This window comes from Macaca nemestrina, chromosome 7, assembly GCF_043159975.1.
Source record: "Macaca nemestrina isolate mMacNem1 chromosome 7, mMacNem.hap1, whole genome shotgun sequence".
Lineage (NCBI taxonomy): Eukaryota > Metazoa > Chordata > Mammalia > Primates > Cercopithecidae > Macaca > Macaca nemestrina.
Window position 1 is genome coordinate 100089038 of NC_092131.1, and position 20154 is coordinate 100109191.

A 20154-nucleotide genomic window follows, 5' to 3' on the forward strand; every position below is an offset into this window, starting at 1 on the left:
CTCCACTCTTAACCTCACTCCATGTGTGTCCGTGTCCTTGATTTCCTTGGCATGAGGCAACGCACTTCGGGTATTACCCAGACGAATGATGCCGCTTCATCATGGTTCTGCTTTTTTTAGGCTGTGGGACAAACGGCCCCTTTGCTCTGCAACCCTGCCTCGGCCTTGCTCAGGTCTCCTTCCAGCTGAATCACAGAGCCAAATAAAGCCCCCCAGGTTAAGTCTTCTTTTAAAGGGGCAGCCACTCCAAAGAAGGCAGCACGATCAGTTTCAGGTGGCCCGGGAGTGCTACCAGGGTGCTTTGCGCTCAGCCACTCTCAGTTCAAAGGCTCACCAAGTGCAGCAACAGAACACAGGCTCATCTAGTTAAAAAAAAAAAAAAAAAAAAAAAATGAGAGGAAAAGGGCAGTTTTAATTATTATTTCCCAGGCAGAGGGGAGGTTAAAAAAAGCCAATTTCTGACTGGGCGCGGTGGTTCACGCCTGTAGTCCCAGCACTTTGAGAGGCCAAAGCGGGCAGATCACGAGTCAGGAGTTCAGGACCAGCCTGGCCAACATGGTGAAACCCCATCTCTACTAAAAATACAAAAATTAGCCAGGCATGGTGGCGCATGCCTGTAATCCCAGCTACTCAAGAGGCTGAGGCAGGAGAATCGCTTGAACCCTGGAGGCGGAGGTTGCAGTGAGCCAAGATTGTGCCATTGCACTCCAGCTCTGGGCGACAGAGCAAGACTCTGTCTGGGGCGGGGTGGGGAGGGGAACTGATTTCTGAACAGTGAGGCAGAGTTTAGTTGATCTCTTCTGTTACTTACTCATGTTTCCCCAGAGAAACCACATCACAAATCTGAGTCTCCTCCGGGAAGGGAAGGAGTAGGATGTGTGGTTCTCTCAGCCTCCTTTCCACAGTAGGGTTCTGACTTCCACTTCTAAAACACTTCTGCAAGCATCGGTACCTCATAAATGTTTTACTATACGCGAGACAGCAAAGGGAAGCACAGATTAGCTATTGTTACAGGACAATAGAAACTTGCTGTCTTCTCCAAGTTTGGCGTTAGAACCAAAGAGCAAGCACCAAACAGTAGTTGTCAAGAATCCTCTCATTTACAGTCAGGTTCTAGAGCTTGTGGGCAAAACTTGCAAAGGATGTGGCCAATTTTGCCAGAATAGATTATTAGATACAGCCAACTAAAATTTCTTTTTTATTTTTTAAGACTAAAGTTTCATTGGAAGATTACACTGAGGACTTCTTCAAAGGGTTGTGTGCTGTATGAACTCCCTCCTTACCCAATACTCATGGGTGGGAAAATGCTTTTCCTTCATTTTAAGGCAAATGAGCTGCATGAACAGGAACTTTAACCATTCAGACAGACTGGCCCACGTCCCTGAAGCTTGAAGAACTCGGGAACTGCTATTACATCTGAATAAAGTCTAAGGGCAAAACGCTGTGGCCGAGTTGGAATAACGGGGCAGACAGAAGAGATTGGAATTGGGAGTGGACCATACTTCACGTTAAAGCAGGCGAAGGTGTGTGCATGTTTTCTATGGGTCAAATATGAACTACCTAATAGAGAATGAGCCATCAATTTTAAGGAAGACTCTGACCAAAAAAGCTTCCTTCCAGGGGTGAGGCAACTTCAGCAGGAAGAGGCTGCCCTGGACCACCAGAGGCAGGTGGTAGAGAAAATGTATTGCCTGAGGTAGTGAACTGCTGTCAGAGAACCCTACCAGGGGATATCTGAGGAACCCATGAGAAATGGCCAACAACTGCATGTCTGCACCCAAAATGTGAGACCATAATACAACTGAACAATTCATTAAGACCCTATCTGTTCCTCTATCTCTCCTTTCTCCCTGCCCCACTAGCCAGCCCTAGAAGGGCCAGAAACCACTGCTAAGGAGTGGGGGCGTGGACAATCAGAAGCCAAATACACTGCCCTCCTCTCCCTTCCCACTGTGGGTTTTTCAGGCTGGGGCTGTCACAAAGAGGAGGAGAGATGAAGGGTTTTTTATGCTGATACTTTATTATGACCATTTACGAACATACAGCAAAGTTGAAAAAGCTTTACATGAACAACTGTATCTTCACCAACTTGGATTCTTGTTTTATCTCATGTCAATCCACAGATCCATCTCTCTATCCATCCACTAATCCATCTTAGTTTTTAGGCATTTCAAAGCAAATTGCAGACATCAGTAACTCAACATGCATTAACTAGAATTTGGTGTCTTTTTTTTTTCCTTTCGGTGTAAAATTTACAAATGATGAAATGAAAAAGTTTTAAGCATGTATTGCTGAATTTTGACAAAAGTATACATTTGTGTAACCCAAAACTGTATCAAATAAAGGACATTACCATAATCCCTGATACAGTTTGGCTGTGTCCTCACCCAAATCTCATCTTGAATTGTAGCTCCCAGAATTCCCAAGTGTTGTGGGAGGAACCCAGTGGAAGACAATTGAATCATCTGGGCAGTTTCCCCCATACTGTTCTTGTGGTAGTGAATAAGTCTCACAAGAGTTGATGATTTTATAAGCAGAAAGCCCTTTTGCTTGTTTGTCATTTCTTTCTTGTCTGCCACCATGCAAGATGTGCCTTTTGCCTTCTGCCATGATTGCGAGGCCTCCCCAGCCACGTGGAAGTGTGAGTCCATTAAACTTCTTTTTCTTTATAGAGTACCCAGTATCAGGTATGTCTTTATCAGCAATTGGAAAACGAACAAAGACAACCCCAGAAAGTTTCCTCATGACCTGTCTCAGTCAATCTCCACCTCTACACCCTTGGGTTTTTTCCAGTGTAGACTAAGTTTGCCAACTTTGGAAATTCCACATAAATGGAATCATATTATGATAGCCCTATATATAAGGCTTCCTTCAGTCTGCAAAAGGATTTTTGTGTTTATCCATGGGTTGCACATATTAGTAACTCTTTCATTTTTATTGCTGAGTAGTATTTCATGATATGAATTACCATAGTTTGCTACTTGATCTTCTATTTATGGTCACCAGGAGTATTTTCAGCTTTTGATTATTATGGATAAAGCTGTTGTGTTCTTCTATAAGTATTTTTATTAACATGTATTTTCACTAATTTGGGGTAAATGCCTAACAGCGAAATTTATTATAGATGACATGTATATTAGTTATATAAGAAAATTCCAGAAATTTGGCAACGTGGTTGTACTATTTTATATTCCTATTAGCAATATAGGAGAGTTACAGTTATGCCATATTCTTGCCAAAATTTCGTGTTTAGTCTTTCCAAACTTAGTCATTTTGTTGGGTGAGTAGTGGTATCTCACTGTGGTTTTAATTTGCATTTCCTTGATGCTTACCGATATGGAACATTTTGTCCCACTTGTAATATTATCTTTGCAAAGTGGTTCCTCAAATCTTTTCCCCTTCTAAACGGTGTTTTTGTTGTTGTTGTTGTTGTTTATTTGTTTTGTTTTATTTTTTTTTTGAGACAGTGTTTCGCTCTTGTTGCCCAGGCTGGAGTGCAATGGCGTGATCTTGTCTCACCACAACCTCCACCTCCTGGGTTCACGTGATTCTCCTGCCTCAGCCTCCCAAGTAGCTAGAATTACAGGCATGTGCCACCACCCCCAGCTAATTTTGTATTTTTAGTAGAGATAGGGAATTCTCCGTGTTGGTCAGTCTGATCTCGAACTCCCAACCTCAGTTGATCCGCCCACCTCGGCCTCCCAAAGTGCTGGGATTACAGGCGTGAGTCACCGCGCCTGGCCCAATGTCTGTAGGATCTGTAGTGATAATTTCACTTCTCTCTCTTTCACTTCTCATATTCATAATTTCTATTTTCTCTCTTTGTCATGATCAGAGTACCTAGAGGTTTATTAGTGTTGATTTTTCCAAAGAGCCAAATTTTTTGCCTTGTTAATTTTCTCTATTATTTTGTCTGTCTTCAATTTGGTTGGTCCCTGCACTTTTATCTTCATTGCTTCCTTCTTACTACTTCCTTGAAGTTTTCTTTGCTTTTTTTTTTTTTTTTTTTTTTTTCCAATCTTCTTTAGATAGACCTTTTTAGGTCATTGATTTTAGACCTTTCTCTTTTTTTCTGCTTCAGTATAAGCATGTACAGCTGTATTTCCTTCTGGGCACTACCATGGCTGTAATTCACAAGTGTTGACATGTTATATTTTTATTATCCCTCAGAGTAAAATATTTTCTATTCCACCTTGTGATTTCTTCTTGGGCTTGTGGATTATATTTAATCTCCAAATACTTGGGGCTTTCCTAGATCTCTTATTGTTCATTTCTATTTTAATCCTATTGTGGTCAGGCAACATACACTGCATGAATTCAATTTGATTTAATCTATTGAGTCTTTTTTTTTATAACCTAGCATGTGACCTATTCTGGTGAACTCTGCATGTACTTGAAACATATATGTATTCTGCAGTTATTGGATGTAACCTTCCATAGGTTCGTTCAAGATGGTGGATAGTGTTGTTCAGATCATCTGCATCTTTACTAAGATTCTGTCTAGCTTATGTATCAATTGCTAGAGAGATGGGTATTAAAATCACCAATAAAAATTGTGGATCATCTATCCATTTAGTTCTATTTTTGTTTTATACAAATTGAAGCTCTGATTTTAGGTACTTAATTTTTTTAAATCTATCTTCCTGATGAAACAACTCTTCTGTTATCATGAAATGTCTCTCTTTATCTTTGGCAATACTCTTTGACTTATAGTGTATTTTATTTGATATTAATATAGCTATTTCAGACTTCCATTACTGATGGTTTGCATAGTATATCTTTTTATACTTATTTATACTTATACTTATTGCAGGTGCAGTGGCTCACACCTGTAATCCCAGCACTTTCGGAGGCTGAGGCAGGCAGATCCCTTGAGGTAGGAGTTCAAGACCAGCCTGGCCGACATGGTGAAACCCTGTCTGTACTAAAAATACAACAATTAGCTGGGCATGGTGGCGGGTGCCTATAATGCTAGCTACTCCGGAGGCTGAGGCAGGAGAATTGCTTGAACCCGGGAGGTGGAGGTTGCAGTGAGCAAATATTGTGCCATTGAACTCCAGAGCAAGACACTATCTCAAAAAGGAAGGAAGGAAGGAAGGAAGGAAGGAAGGAAGGAAGGAAGGAAGGAAGGAAGGAAGGAAGGAAGGAAGGAAGGAAGGAAGGAAGGAGAAAGATATTAAATGTACTTATTTAGACCTACTTATATTTGTCTTTTTTTCTATTTAAACTGAATATTTTATATACAGCACATAATTTTTAATGACTTTAAAAACCACAAGATTTTTTAACATTTAATGATTCATTAACATTTAATTTTATTAATATAGATTTATTAGTGGTAGAATGACGTAACTGGATTTAGGCTTACCATTTAATTATTTGTTTTACTATTTTGTTTGTTTTCTGTTTACACCCCTCTCCCTCCCCACTTTTTGTACTGTTCCTTTTCTACTGATGTCTTTTGGACAATTTAAATGTTTTTGGAATTTCATTTTAAAGTATCCATTGACGTTTTAGGTATACTGGTTGAAAATCCCTTACCTGAATTCCTTGGGATGAGAAGTGTTTTGGATTTTGAATTTTTTCAGATTTTGGAATATTAACATATACATAAAGAGATCTCTTAAGGATAGAATTAAAGTCTAAACACAAAATTCACTTATGTTTATATACACCTCATACATGTAGGCTGAATGAAATGTTACATAATATTTTTAGCAATTTTGTGCATGAAACAAAGTTTGTGTACATTGAACCATCAGAAAGCACACATGTCACTATCTCAGCCATCCATATGGATGTATTTCAGATTTTGGAGCATTTGGGATTTCAGGTTTTATAGATTAGGGATGCTCAACCTATGCCTCTTTTCATTAGTTTTTGTTGTTATTTTATGTATTAAAATGTGCAAGGAAGGGTGAAGTTTTAAATTGGATGAGATTTTTGAATTTTGAAATTAAACTAGACAGGATTTCTTTTAATTTATTTTTTATTTTTTACTTTAAGTTCCAGGATACAGGTGCAGAACATGTAGGTTTGTTATATGGGTCTATGTGTGCCATGGTGGTTTGCTGCACCTATCAACCCATCATCTAGGCTTTAAGCCCCACAGGAATTAGCTATTTGTCCTAATGCTCTCCCTCCCCTCGTCCCCCACCCCCTGACTGGCCCCAGTGTGTGATGGTCCCCTCCCTGTATCCATGTGTTCTCATTGTTCAACTCCTGCTTATGAGTGAGAACATGCGGTGTTTGGTTTTCTGTTCCTGTGTTAAATTAGACAGGATTTCTTAACAGCTTAAATTACTCAGTGGAATATGAAATGTCAAAGATTCTATCCAATGGGTGGGTAAGAATGAGTCCACATAGCAACTTTGGAGAAGTAAAGAGAACAAAAACAAAACATTTCTGATTGCTCCCTGCCACAGCCAGTGCATTCAATAACCTTTTCTACTGTCCTTGTTATTGTTTTTCCATTGTTATTATAATCATCATTATTTTTCCCAGATGAAAAAATAGGAGTGGTGGGGCTGATAGTGAGAAAATAAGGAGAGCTGCCCCTATGCCTGCATTTACCATTTGAGAAATACAGTGAACATGATGCTTTTCACACAGAAGACGGAGAGGGCTTTTGCCTGTTTTGTTTCCTGTTATGTTCTGGATAGAAAACAAATTTTTCTTTCCATGGGAACCTGTTAGAGATATTTGAGAACAATGCCAGCTCTAGACCAAAACCTGTTATAAGTGGAAATATATTGTTTTATTTCTCTCCTTTTTACACTATTCCTTCTCTAAGAGCTGAGGTAGGAAGAGAAAGAAGTAAAGAACTATTGACATGTGCAACAACATGGTTGAATATCAAAAACATTTTCTTGACTGCAAAAAACCTTATACCATGGAGTGATCACAATATGATTCCATTTCTATCAAATTCTAAAATCTGTGATGGAAAAATATCCAAGGGTGTATTGGGGTTGGGGACGGACTAAGAGGAGGCATAAGGGAACTTTCTAGTCTCTACTGTGATCCAAACCCCATGCTATGAATGTTGTACACAGTATCTCATTTAATCCTCAAAATTACCCTATCAGGCAGTTACTGTCACTTCCTCCACTTTATACAGAACATCAACTCAGTGAATCTAGGTACTGTGTCCTACACCTACTTGGAAGTCACCAATTCCTAAGGTACTTTAAAATGTTTTAAGGCCAGGCGCGGTGGCTGACGCCTGTAATCCCAGCACTTTGGGAGGCCGAGACGGGCGGATCACAAGGTCAGGAGATCGAGACCATCCTGGCTAACACGGTGAAACCCCGTCTCTATTAAAAAAAAATACAAAAAACTAGCCGGGCGAGGTGGCGGGCGCCTGTGGTCCCAGCTACTCCGGAGGCTGAGGCAGGAGAATGGCATGAACCCAGGAGGCGGAGCTTGCAGTGAGCTGAGATCTGGCCACTGCACTCCAGCCTGGGTGACAGAGCAAGACTCCGTCTCAAAAAAAAAAAAAAAAAGTTTTAAATAAAAATTAATAAAGTAGGCAAAAAATAGCTTGTAAATAGCATTTCTACAAATATCTCCTAAGACAATTTTCACATTGATGTCCAAAGACATTGACAAGAATATTTTCCGCAACATTGCTTAAAATAATGAAAAACTAGAAGCAACCTAAATGCCCATTATTAGAAGAGTTAGATTAGTTCTCATACTTCCATATTATAGAATACAGCGCTGATGTAGATTGATAAAATTAAGTTAAAAAATCACATTCACCTTCTGCTCATGGGCCAAGGAGACATGTTCAAGAATATTCATTGCATTTGTACATAAACACAAATACCAGGAAAAAGTAGAGGCTTTCTACATGTGGTTATTTATTGGAGGAGGAAGAGGAGAAGAATGAAAGAAAACTTGCACTTTGCATATGCTTTGGTAGTGTATGTTTTTGTATATAACTTGAGTTATTTTCATAAATATATTTTCAAGTCTGCATAATTACTAGGTAATAAGACAATTGAGTTGCTTTAGTAAAAATCCTTCCCATTACTGCAACTGATTTCTGCAACCAGAATGTTCCCAGGCCCTGAAAAGGGGAACCACTAAAACTAGAAGGCAGAAATACTGACACCAGAGAGGCAGAGTTAGAGAACATGGACCTAAAGCATCAAATCTGTCTGCAGCCCTGATTAGCAACTTCAAGAAGCCTTACAATTTTCAGTGCTTAATAAATGAGTCACATTGAAAACAAATCCATGACAGCCATGCATTAGAAAGAAAGGTTACGTGTGTCCCCAGTAATAAAGTATGTGTACAATATAAATTAAAAGATACCAATTTATGATTGGCAAAAAATGTTAAAGCCTAGCAAAATCAAGTGAAGCCAAACACGAAACAAGCTTCCCAGTATTGCTTGTGGGAATACAGATTGTTATAACTACTTCAAACAATTGGCAATTCGTAGTAAAAATGAAGACAAGCCTACTCTACAATTTAGCAATCCCACTTCTAGGAACATAGTAAGAGAGAGTCTTCCCAAGAAGCCTATACAGGAATGTATATGGCACTATTGCTTGTAATTGTACATCGTGGTATTTCCATATGGTAAAGTATTGTTCAGTAGGGAAAGTAAATAGACCAGAGGTAGACATTTCTATATGAATAAATTTTAGAAAGATAGAATTGAGCATAGGAAGCTGCAACTGTATCTGTAATGCTTTGTTTTGCTAGAAAACAAAAGGGGGGAGGGCAAAAGTAAAGAATCTGAAATATATGTAGGAAAATATCAATATTTTAAATTTTTTCATGGTGGATATATGGGTGTTTCTCATATTATTTTCTGTCTTTTCTATATGCATGAAATATTTAATAATAAAGAAAAATATAAAAGGCATAGGAAAGAATATTCTGAGAAAATACATCAAAATGTTTATGGTTATTAATTCTGGTAAGATTTTAAATGACTTTAATTTTCCTTTTTATATTTCTCTATATGTCCTAATCACACCATATTAAATGTGTATTTCATTTATGATGATAAAAATATATTATTTTAAAACTCATATATATACAGTTATTTATGACATATGATGAAACCATATGAAACATAGCAAAAAGAATGAAAACTAGACCAGGATATTAAGAGTTGTTGACTTTTGGATGGAGCTATGAGTGACTTTTTTCTTCACGTTTATCTCTAAACTCAATTTTTCTATAGTGGGAAAATAAAATATTTGTGAAAACTGGAATAAATAAAAAGCTATAGGTTTTAAATGAAAATAAATTCAAATAATTTTTCCAGCATTATAAAATGTTCACATTCCTAAAGATGAAGTGAGTTACAAAAACATCAGTGTTTTTAAAGAAAACTCAGAAGATTTTTAAAGGAAGTCTGTTATGATACTGCAGTTTATATTGATGCTGTGTGTTTGTTGGCTCCACTCATCAGAATATTAAGTTAAATAGTATATGCTATGCCATAAATAAATTCTATGAGCAGAGGTTACTGAGAAAGGGGAACACAACAGTTATAAGTGGCCTGGTGACCTGAATTGCTTCCAGTGGGAGGGAAACATCAGAGTCATTTGATCAATGAAGTGTCTTTTATAAATCTTCAGGAAATCTCCTAGGAAGCCTTTAAGGAGATGGATTTCTCATTACTTCTGATATATGTTCCAATTAAATTTTTACCATTGCCCCCATGGGACTGCCCAGCCTAAGAGATGGAAACTGTGATTCCAGCCCACTGACGCCCACCATCTATAAGATTCTGGCACATTGAGGAGGCCATGACCAGCCTTTTGACTGAAATCTATAAAGTAAAATGATTTTGCTGCTCCAGCAATCTTGAAACACTGCCCTAGAATCAATGCAAAGCTCTGGTAACCTTAGAATCTCCATATACCTAGGCAGATAGTTGTCTTCAAATATAAGAGCAATATCATTTTCTGGAGAAAAAAAAGAATCTAGAAAAAGTCTACAATGCTCTCCTCTGCCCTTCCTCCCCACTCCGTCTAGTTAGTAACAGCCAAATCCAGGCGCACAGATGTCCGAACTCCTCCACCTGAGGTTGTCCACAATATGCGTTAGGTGGCACATCTTATAAGGCACATATGCAAAAAATTATGGGATCTGAACAACAATAACTCAGGCAGAAAAATCAGGAATTAGTACCCCTAAGTGTACCAGTGGGAAACAAAGGAGGCTTAGAGAGTTTAAACAACTTTCCCTCACAGTTGATAAGCCAAGGTGGCCTTAGACAAGTTGAGAACATGACAGAGTGGTAGCAAAAAGGTTTCAAAGGCAGAAGAGCAAATGAAGTCATGAATTTTACAATCTACATCTTTTTAGCCCTTTCCCTTTCGCACTTTTCTTGGGTAAACTATCTAGACCCTTTACAAACACATTCCCACCCACAATTTTGCTGCCATTGCTTTAGGGCCTCATCTCTGAGTAACCGGAGGGAATGCAGCTGACCCCTTACCTAGTTACTTAATGACCTCCTATGCTCTGCCCTTTCACTTTGCTTTCTCCATGCCACTATAAGACATACAAAGATTTTTCTGCCCCCCAAGATTGTGCAGCTTTCTACTCAGCTAATTACCCCCAACTGAAAAATAACTGTTCTGCATACTCAGAGATATATGGTAATCAAGCAACCAAATATGCCTTTTGCCAGTGACATGTTTTTTTAATATGTTCAAATGAGAGGCTCATCGGAAATTATTCACTTTCTTCTGAGTTGCAAAGGAAAATGAAAGGCAAATTATGGCTATATATGCACGTGTTTGCACAGATCCCATTCCACTGAATTAATTTGTTGCCATCCACAGAGCTATTGACAACTAGCTCTTTCCTCTTGCCTTTTCGCTTACCAGGTAGAAATGATTGCAGACTTAATTTCTTTGAGGGGTTATTTAGATTGGAAAGGACACCTCTGTAATGCAGAAGTCATAATGTCCACTAGAGACAATAAAAGAACAATAGCTCCCAGTGTTTCCACAGTGGAGAGAGAGAGATAATAGAATGTCAGATTCTAAAGGAATTCAAACCATTACTGACTTTTCAGATGAGGAAACTGAGACTCAAAGAAGTTAGGAAGTTAACCAAAGTTGGTTTTTTAGTTTGTAGCAGGGCTGAAATTAGGTGCTAAGTATTGCAACACTTGGGCCTCTCTCTTCCTCCCCTCCATCCTGCTGCTAGTAGTGTCAGTGGTAAATACAAGCCAGTTCAAGGACATGTGGCATTAGGGATGAGTACTAAGGACAAAGCACTAATGCATCCTTGCAATTTTCTACACATTCCTTAATTACAGGGCTTCATTTATTCACAGAAGTTGCCTCTCTTGTACATGACCGAACACATACACAATGTCTGATGGAGATAATTTATCATTATCTGAATGCACTCAGGGTGGTCAGTTTCAACCAGAGTGAAGAACAGAGAAAGGCAGGGTCAAGGGCATTATAGAAGTAGCCCTTCTTGATTCACTCTCCAGCCCTCCGCCCACTCCCATCAGCCCAGGTGGATTCACTTTCATTACATTTCTCTTTGATGAAAAATCTGGAAATCTTAGTCAGGCAGCTCTGCTTATCAGTGGGTTCATAACAACCCATTTTTATCAAACTTCATCTGATGGATCCAAAATATGTTTGATCTTAGTATAAAGTACCCTTATCAGTGCTACTGCTAAAATGACACTGCCCAAAAGTGAATGGTGTTAACAGCAAAGTCTCTAGAACCAGAAAGAAGTATGTTTAAATCCAAAATCCATCACTTTCTAGCCATGCTGCCATGTCCAATTCATTCTCATTAAATAATATTTTACTGAGCACACTAGACTGTAGTAATGCAAACAGATAGGGCCTTACCTTTCCTGGCTTCACTCTTGGGAGGCAGATCCAGACACTAACACATCTATTACTCAAGTTAATGTAAAGGATTGACAGGTACAAGTGCTGTGCAGGCAGGTCCCTGGAATGATGAGAGCACCCAAGGGAAGGCTTTGCTCTGGTTACAAACGTCAGGAAAGGCTTCCTCTAGGAAGGGCAGCTGGGGCTGAGATCAGAAGCACAAGTGGGCAGTAAGTGGGTAAAGTAATGAGGATCAGGCATCCCAGGAAAAGGTATGGTGCAGGGGGACCTTGACCTTGGCCAGTACAAGACTCAGCCTTTGCAGTGCAGAGCATAGAGGAAGGGCACACAGTGAGGTCAGAGAAATGGAAAGGGGCCTGTGGCCATAGTAAGGAGGTTTGTCCTCATTCTAAGGAGGATTGGGAGGTGTGGGGCATGGTCTGACCTATGTGGAGGACAGACTGGTGAACAACACAGACACAGGCACACAGGTAGAAGGCCAGGAGGTAATCCATACAAGGGCTGCAATGAGAATTTCAATGGAAAGAGAAAAGAGAAGCTAAATGATATTTAAGAACTAAAATCAGCAGGCCTGAATGGTAAGTTGGATATGAGAGGTGAGAGAAAGGGATAAACCAGAGCTCACTCATAGGACTTTGGCTTGTGTGACTGGATAGGTGGCAGCACCATTCTCTGAAAAACAGAATGTAAGGAGGAGCAGATTGGTGACTTAAACCTCTGTGCCTCAGTTTCCTCATCTGTAAAATTGGAATAGTCCTACTTATATCACCATGTTGTTGAAAGCACTAGAAAATGTTCCTAGAAAGTGAAACCTCCATACAAAGTGGTGTATGGCTCTCCCCCAAGTAAGTGGGACCTATTCTTATATGCTTCTCTTTCTTGATCTGACTGGAAATTCAGGATCTCAGATATTCATTTATTTTCACCATCTCCTCTGATGGCTTTACAAAATTGCTGGTTTGCTGATCTAATCACCCTAAATAGTCTCTAGTACTCCATACTAGTAAAATAGTCAAGGTGGCAATTACTCTTCTAAACTGATTATTGTAAATGTCACTGCTACAGTGCAACTCACAGTGACTCACTTGGCTGTTCAAAGGAAAACATCTATTGCAAATGCAGCTCCCATTACTTCCCAAATGTTCATGCACAAATGCATTTATTTTACCAGGAGTGTGGTGTTATGTCATTTAAGGGGAATGGGAAAACACCACTCACAATTGAAAGAGAGAAAAAAGTAGCATGTATACAGCACTCCAGAGTTTGTAAAGCCCCTTCATATACACTATCAATGGGACCTGTCACTGGGTGTGGAGAGGCTGAGGGGAGGAGAAAGGGCAGGTATATTCATGAGTATTTTTACAAGTAAGGTTAACTTAGGCAAAGTAACATGCTGAAGCTCACAACACGAGGAACTAAGACATTTCTGTGACTAAAATACAAGTCTTGGGACTCCCGATTCTATCATATGTCTATCAAAACCTCCCACCTGCCAACGTTAAACCATACAATGGAGATGATAAAAACCATGCAGCCACTGAACAGAGGAGAGGGGCAGGATCAAAACTCATTTGAACTTTCACAATAATATTATATAAATTCACTATTACTTCATTATTATCATTGTAGTTGTCGTTAATAAATAAGACATGTTGAGCAACTGCTACTTGCCAGACCAAATGTTAAACACTTCATTTGTGCTGTTTCATTGAACCTTTACTTTCCACATAGGTGCTTTTAAAAATCAGAATTATGAAAGTACAGATGAGAAAATGGAAGCTGAGAAAGCTTAAGTTGCTTATACCTGCTCCTAAATCCTAGCCTTTTTCCAAAGCCACCCTACTAGACTGCCATGCTTCTGTGAGATATATTGTATTCATAGCAGAGTCAAATACCAATAAGGCCAAGACAATGAGTAATTTTGAGTTCTTCCGGATTTTTTGGGAAATTCAAACAATGTCTCCCATTGTCCTAAAAACATTTAATGTAGTTCCACCCGTTCTATAAGCAAACAGGCATGAACCCTTATCTGGGCCGATACTACTCTAGTTACCCTGTAATGGTACCTTTTGTGTATAGAATATTCATATCTCAAATGCTGATCCTCATTCTGTTGCTTACTGGCTGAATAACCTTGGGCAGGTGACTTAGCAGTTCAAACACTCTTTAGTAGCCTGTGAAGTAGGGGTGACAATATAAATGGAACCATGTGCAGAAAGCACTGGACATGGTCCCTGGTACATGGTATACCACACATATTAGCTGTGATTATTTTTTATTTTGATGATCCTTGTGATCACAGAATAGAGGTTAGCTACATTCTACAGAGACTAGACTGCTTCCAAGACATAAAGTGTTTTGTGTAATTTTACACAGCCTGTAAATGATAGAACAAAGATAAGAAAGCAAGTGTCCTAAATGTGACAGGGCAAATTTTTGTTACTAAAATTTCCAGCAACTCTCTGAGGAGGGTGAGTCTTGGTAGCTGGAGGATTCTGAAAGTAGAAGTGGGGAGAAGCCAAACTGCTCATCAGAAAGGGTTGAGAGATCAAGTGACCTGAAGATGATTCAGACGTGAGAAGAAAGGGCAAAGAAATAAAGTACGCATGGGGAGGGTCAGAGAAAGGGTGAGTGAAGGAGGAAGGGACAGTGAGAAGGAGAATATGTTCAAAGGGATTTGAGAAATTTGCTCCCGTACACAATGTAAACTCCCTCTTCCTTCAACCTTCAGAATCATCATGAAAATCTAGACTATATATAAATGGATGTGTGTCTACAGACTCTAAAAAAAAGCTAATCCCTATATAAACATGGTAAGGGGGGGCAACAGTGCATACAAGGGCAGCCCCCAACTAGGCATCTCACAGGAAAGCAATGGACCCCATGCTGTATGTTGGGGGAGGGGGAAAGGAAAGGTGTTAGGGAATTAGGTTGTATTTATTAGGTGTGGCTGGAGGCAAAAAGAGGGAGTGGGGGAGAAAAATCACACAATTCTACACAGATCTGAGAAAATCTGAGAAACAGTTTTGGTTTCCAGGATACCATTCTTCGTACAACCAGCTTATAATGTGGGTGCAGATCATTTGTTCACAAAACTGGCCAGCCAACCTGCCCCAGTGCCTAGAAGAGAATTACACAGGCACACACTCCCTGATAATCTTTGGAGGAACATGGATGGTTTAGAAAGGAGGATGACAGAGGTAGAACTGGAGAATTTTCATGATTGTTCCTAATTGGTTTTCACCATCCTAATTACAAGCAAACCAGGGATTTCCTTATGGCACACTGGAAAATCATGAAATCCTCTTAGTTCTCTTCTTTGCTTTTTGCCAAAAATATAACTGATACGAAACAGAATCTGTATTAGCTACGTGTTTGCTGAGGTTTAAATGCTTAGATTGTTGTGTTTTAAAAATCATATTTGCTAAGATATTGTTTGCTTCCATGTCTCTTGGCCTAGGCATAGCAATAATTGCTTCCACCTGCTGGTAGAAGGTAGCAAGAAAGATGAAGAGAAGAGGCAAGGGTAGGGAGGAGAGTGGAGGCAGTCAGGAAATAAAACTAGATTAAGGAAGCCGATCTCACTTCGTAGACTGAACAAATACATCTGTGCCAGGCTCCTCTGGGAAAGGTAGTCTCCTGGGTGTTCCATTTATCCTCCCTTCTCTACCTACGCCTCCCCAACCCCATTCAAAATGTACCATATACAAAGCTAGGTGGGGTAGGAGAAAGATAAATGAAGTCAAACGATCTGGATGTGAGCCCCAACTTCTGCCATCCATTAATTGTGGGATTGTAAATGGAACCCTTCCTCTCACCTATGAAATAAGGCTATAGTATTTTGTTTTGTTTTGTTTTTTGAGATGAAGTCTCACTCTGTTGCCCAGGCTGGAGTGCAGTGGCGCCATCTTGGCTCACAGCAACCTCTGCCTCCCGGGTTCAAATGATTCTCCCACCTCAGCCTCCTGAGTAGCTGGAGTTACAGGCACACACCACCACACCTGGCTAATTTTGTGTGTATGTGTACGTATTTTTAGTAGAGACGGGTTTTCATCATGTTGGCCAGGCTTGTCTTGAACTCCTGACCTCAGGTGATCCACCCTCCTTGACCTCCCAAAGTGCTGGGATTACAAGCGTGAGCCACCATGCCCAGCCAAGGCTGTGAGTATTTTCATTGAGTTTTGTCAATGACATAATGCAAGTACTCTGTATGTTTCTGTGAATATCCATTAGCATGCGTGAACAAAGGTCCCAGATGTGTCTTTTTAAAGATTTGACTTTAAACCACTCAGCTAAGTGTGGTGCCAGATTCATCCAAGAAGCATGCACGTTTGTCTTCTTTGGAGACAAGTTACTTCAACCACTGGCCTGACAGCAGACACAGAGCAACCAGCCTTGGATGGCCAGGGCAGAGGCATGTGAAAACAGTCTTGGTCAGGAATTCAGCAAGGTCCTGACTTGCCCACAGAATCTCAACAGCCAGTTATGGAAAATGACCTGAGCAGGCACACCCACCTCCCCTTGCTCACACTTTAAGTTTTGCTATTTATGGGTATGTTTCAATTCCAGATGTGACCTGGAGAAGAATGCTGTGTGGCAGGAGACTGCTCTGTGACGTTTCTGTTTACTATGACTGGTGTGTGTTAATTTGCCAAGTTGACGCAGGTAGAAATGGCAATGGGATTTCCAGAGGCTACCAGAGGGGTCAGCAAACTATGGTCTGTGGGTAAAATATGTTCCACACCTGTTTTACCCACAGGTTGTCATGGAAAGTTCATGAACTAAAAATGATTTGACCATTATTAAATGACTGAAAAATTCAAAAGAAGAATAACATTCCATGATATGTGAAAATTATATGAAATCAAAATGTAGTATCTATAAATAAAGATTTATTGGAACACAGCCCCACTCATTTGTTGATACATTGCTACAGCAGCAGAGTTAAGTAATTGCTACAGAGACCATATGGCCCACAAAGCCTAAAATTTTTACCATCTATCCCTTTACAGAAAACGTTTGCTGGCCCCTGAACTACAGCACATTACTGTGCAAAGGCTACACGTCCACTTACCTCCCAGTGTGAGGCAACACTAAACTCCTTTTCATTCCAGCCTGACACACCTCCTTAGTCTCCTTCAAATTTATCGCCTCATTCCTGCCTATTTTCTAAATGTATTTATAACTGTCTTCATGCCATCTCCCTGTGCAAAAGCCTTCTAAATACAATTGGCTCCATATCTGTGGGTTCTGCACTGTGGATTTAACCAACTGTGAATAGAAAACATTCAAAAATATTGCGTGTATACAGAACATGTATACTATTCTTGTCATTATTCTATAAACAATACAGTGTAACAACTATTTCCATAGCATTTATACTGTATTAAGTATTATAAGTAATCTAGAGATGATTTAAAGCATACAGGAAGATGTACATAGGTTACATGCAGATACTGTGCCATTTATATCAGGGACTTGAGCATCCATGAATTTTGGCATTCGTGGGAGGCTTGGAACAAATCCCCCAAGGATACTGAGGGATGACTGTACTTTCATAATCAGAGAAAAACACATTTTTAATACACCAATGTTTCTCTGTCATTCATAGAACAAAGTCACAATAGTTGTGATATGCATACCACGGCATTCACACCTAGCCCCTGTGTGCCCATCTCTTGTGGAGCAAGCCTCCTGAAGCTCCACTCCCCACACTGTGCAATGTCCTTCATCTTCATCTACTCAGCAACTCCCTTCCCGCCTCTAGCATACAGCTTAAGACCTCCTTCACTTTCTTACTACCTTAATGAGAAGATCATGTGTTTTGATCACCAGTTTTTTTCCCCAGAGCACATACTTTTTAATAAACTTCTATGGTGAGACGTATCATACTATATTGAAATCATTCACCTGCATGTCTAGCCTGACCCACCATCTCCACCAGTGAGTGGGCTACACAAGGTTAGAAACCACATTTTCTGCATCTTTATGACTCCAGTACTTGGCGTGAGGAAAGAATATAAGATGGGTTCATAGAATTTAATAATAATATTAATTTTGATTAGTTTGATTGTCATTTTCATCTCAGTAGTTTAAATCACAGTTTTTAACATAAAAAATAGCCATAGACATAAATGTGTCTTTACAGATTCATTCTGAGTGGCTCTGAGTCTTTGATAAGCCACTTAACTTTTCTGAGATGCAAATTCCTCATGTGTTAAAAGATATGGAGGAGACCCACTTGACTGACTTTAGCTGCTTCGTGGGTGAGGGTGATAAGTAATCTTAAAACTAACGATCGGCATGAATTTTCTAAGATCATACATTCACATTTCTGAAAAACACCAGTTTAAAAAGTACCTTCATAAAAAAGGTATTTTATATTGGCAAAAAAAAATGAGGCCTAATGTCAGTAAAAGCTCTTTATAAGTTGTAAAGCATACATGTGAAATAATATGGCTTTTAGCTTCTATTATAATAACCACCTGGCATAGCTCAAAAGATCACAGCCTACCCCAGAAGATAGAAGAGCCTGTTTCCAGGGCTCATGATGCATTGAAGAGTAGAAGGTGATTTTATTTTCGTGATAATGATACTGCCTTCTGGCTTCCTCTACTTCAGCTTCTTTACGAGCAAATAAAACATCTTACAAGTGCATGGAACTTAGATTTTTTTTAAAACACTTCCACATCCATTATCTCTTTTAATCCTCAAGACCATCCCCACTTTGCAGATCAAAAATCCATTCTTCAGAGCCAGGAGTGACTTGCCTTAGACCTTCCAGCAAGTGAGAGGAAGTTGGACTTCAAATTGAGGTCCTCAGGCTGCAAATTTTCTATTTTTCCATCATACCAAAAGCCCATAGCATTAGAGTATTTGAGATCATTCTAATGTCTTTAGAGGTTAAGAAGCTGAGATCAAGAGATTCCAAATGATCTAAGATTACACAATTAAAGAGAATATTAGGAACCCAGAACACCCCACTTGCCCCAGTCCCTAGATGATTATATACTATATTTTGTGATATCCATCTTCAAAAATGGCCCCCGGCGATCCCCACGTACCAGTATTCACACTCTTGTATAATTTCCTCTCACACGGAAGTGGGCTGGCTTGTATAACCAACAGGATATTGTGGCAATGACAATGTGTGACTTCGGAGGCTAGGTCATAAAAGACATTGCGGCTGTTGTCTTGCTCTCTTGAAAGATGTGCTTCGAGGGAAGGCAGACACATGATTATGAGGACACTCAAGACACTCCAAAGGGCTCTTCAGTGTCCAGGGAACAGAGGCCTCTTCCCAAGAGACGGTACCACCTTTCCAGCTATGTGAATCAGCAATGGGTCCTCCAGTCCCAGTAGAAATCCCATTTAAACCTTCAGAGATTACAGTCCTTGCCAATATCTTGACTATAACTCTGTGACAGACCCTGAGCCAGAACCACCCAGCTAAATCACTCCTGAACCACTCAGCTAAATCATTCCTGAATTCCTGACACACAGAAACTGTGTCATAATCAGCATTGGTTGCTGTTTAAGTCACTTAGTTTTTGAGGTGATTTGTTATGCAACAATAAATAACTAACATATTTTCTGTTATGGCCAGTAGGCTCTCCAGGGTATACACGCATTCTCCTTTCTCCTCCTGATTTCAGGTTTCTTTCGCTAAATATAGTCACAAATCCACTTGTCATCAGTTCCCTAAACTCATTGCCAAGGATAATAATCAAATGAGAGAAGTTACTTCAATAATCTAATTCACTATGGTCTTCACCCAGCTGCCCCCGAAGTTTTCCATCTTGTCCCAAAGCAATTTTCTCACCATATACTGATGTTGAAAGCCTGAGATAAGGTTTGACTAGGTGGTGTGAATGTCACAGGCTCTATATCTGCTCTGTCCTTTAAGGAACACCTAATAAGATCTGAGATACATCTGGCTGAAAAATTGAATCTAGAAATGATGGGATCATGGAACTCAATTATACTCTTGTTCATTTAATCCAGATTCCATGTTTTTCTTTTTAAATCCTTCTACCATTCTCCTCTCCTATATGATTTAACATTCTTATTACTGAGAAATCAAAACCATAGAAACTGGTTAACTATAAACGTGCTCATCCTTTTTAGAAATAATGTATCTATAAATCAGAACCCTTTATTTTTCAAAAAAAAAAATTGCAAAACCACAAGTCCCCCCTGCCAACAACTAGTCCATTTATGCAACTCCTTGGACCAAAAGGAATAAGGGATAAAAATCCTGAACTCATCCCATGCCTGCCCTATGAAAACCCAT

The 20154-nt window shown here is 39.6% G+C and overlaps 1 long non-coding RNA gene across 2 annotated transcripts in view; it reads right to left on the reverse strand.

The window, feature by feature from the left end:
• LOC105479334 (uncharacterized) overlaps nt 1–19326 on the reverse strand; it is a 235602-nt gene extending 216276 nt beyond the window's left edge. For both annotated transcript variants that reach the window (XR_985810.2, XR_985809.2), the window contains exon 1: nt 18926–19326. This is a non-coding gene — a long non-coding RNA (uncharacterized lncRNA). The remainder of the gene's footprint in view (nt 1–18925) is intronic.
• Between the last annotated feature and the right edge of the window lie 828 nt (nt 19327–20154).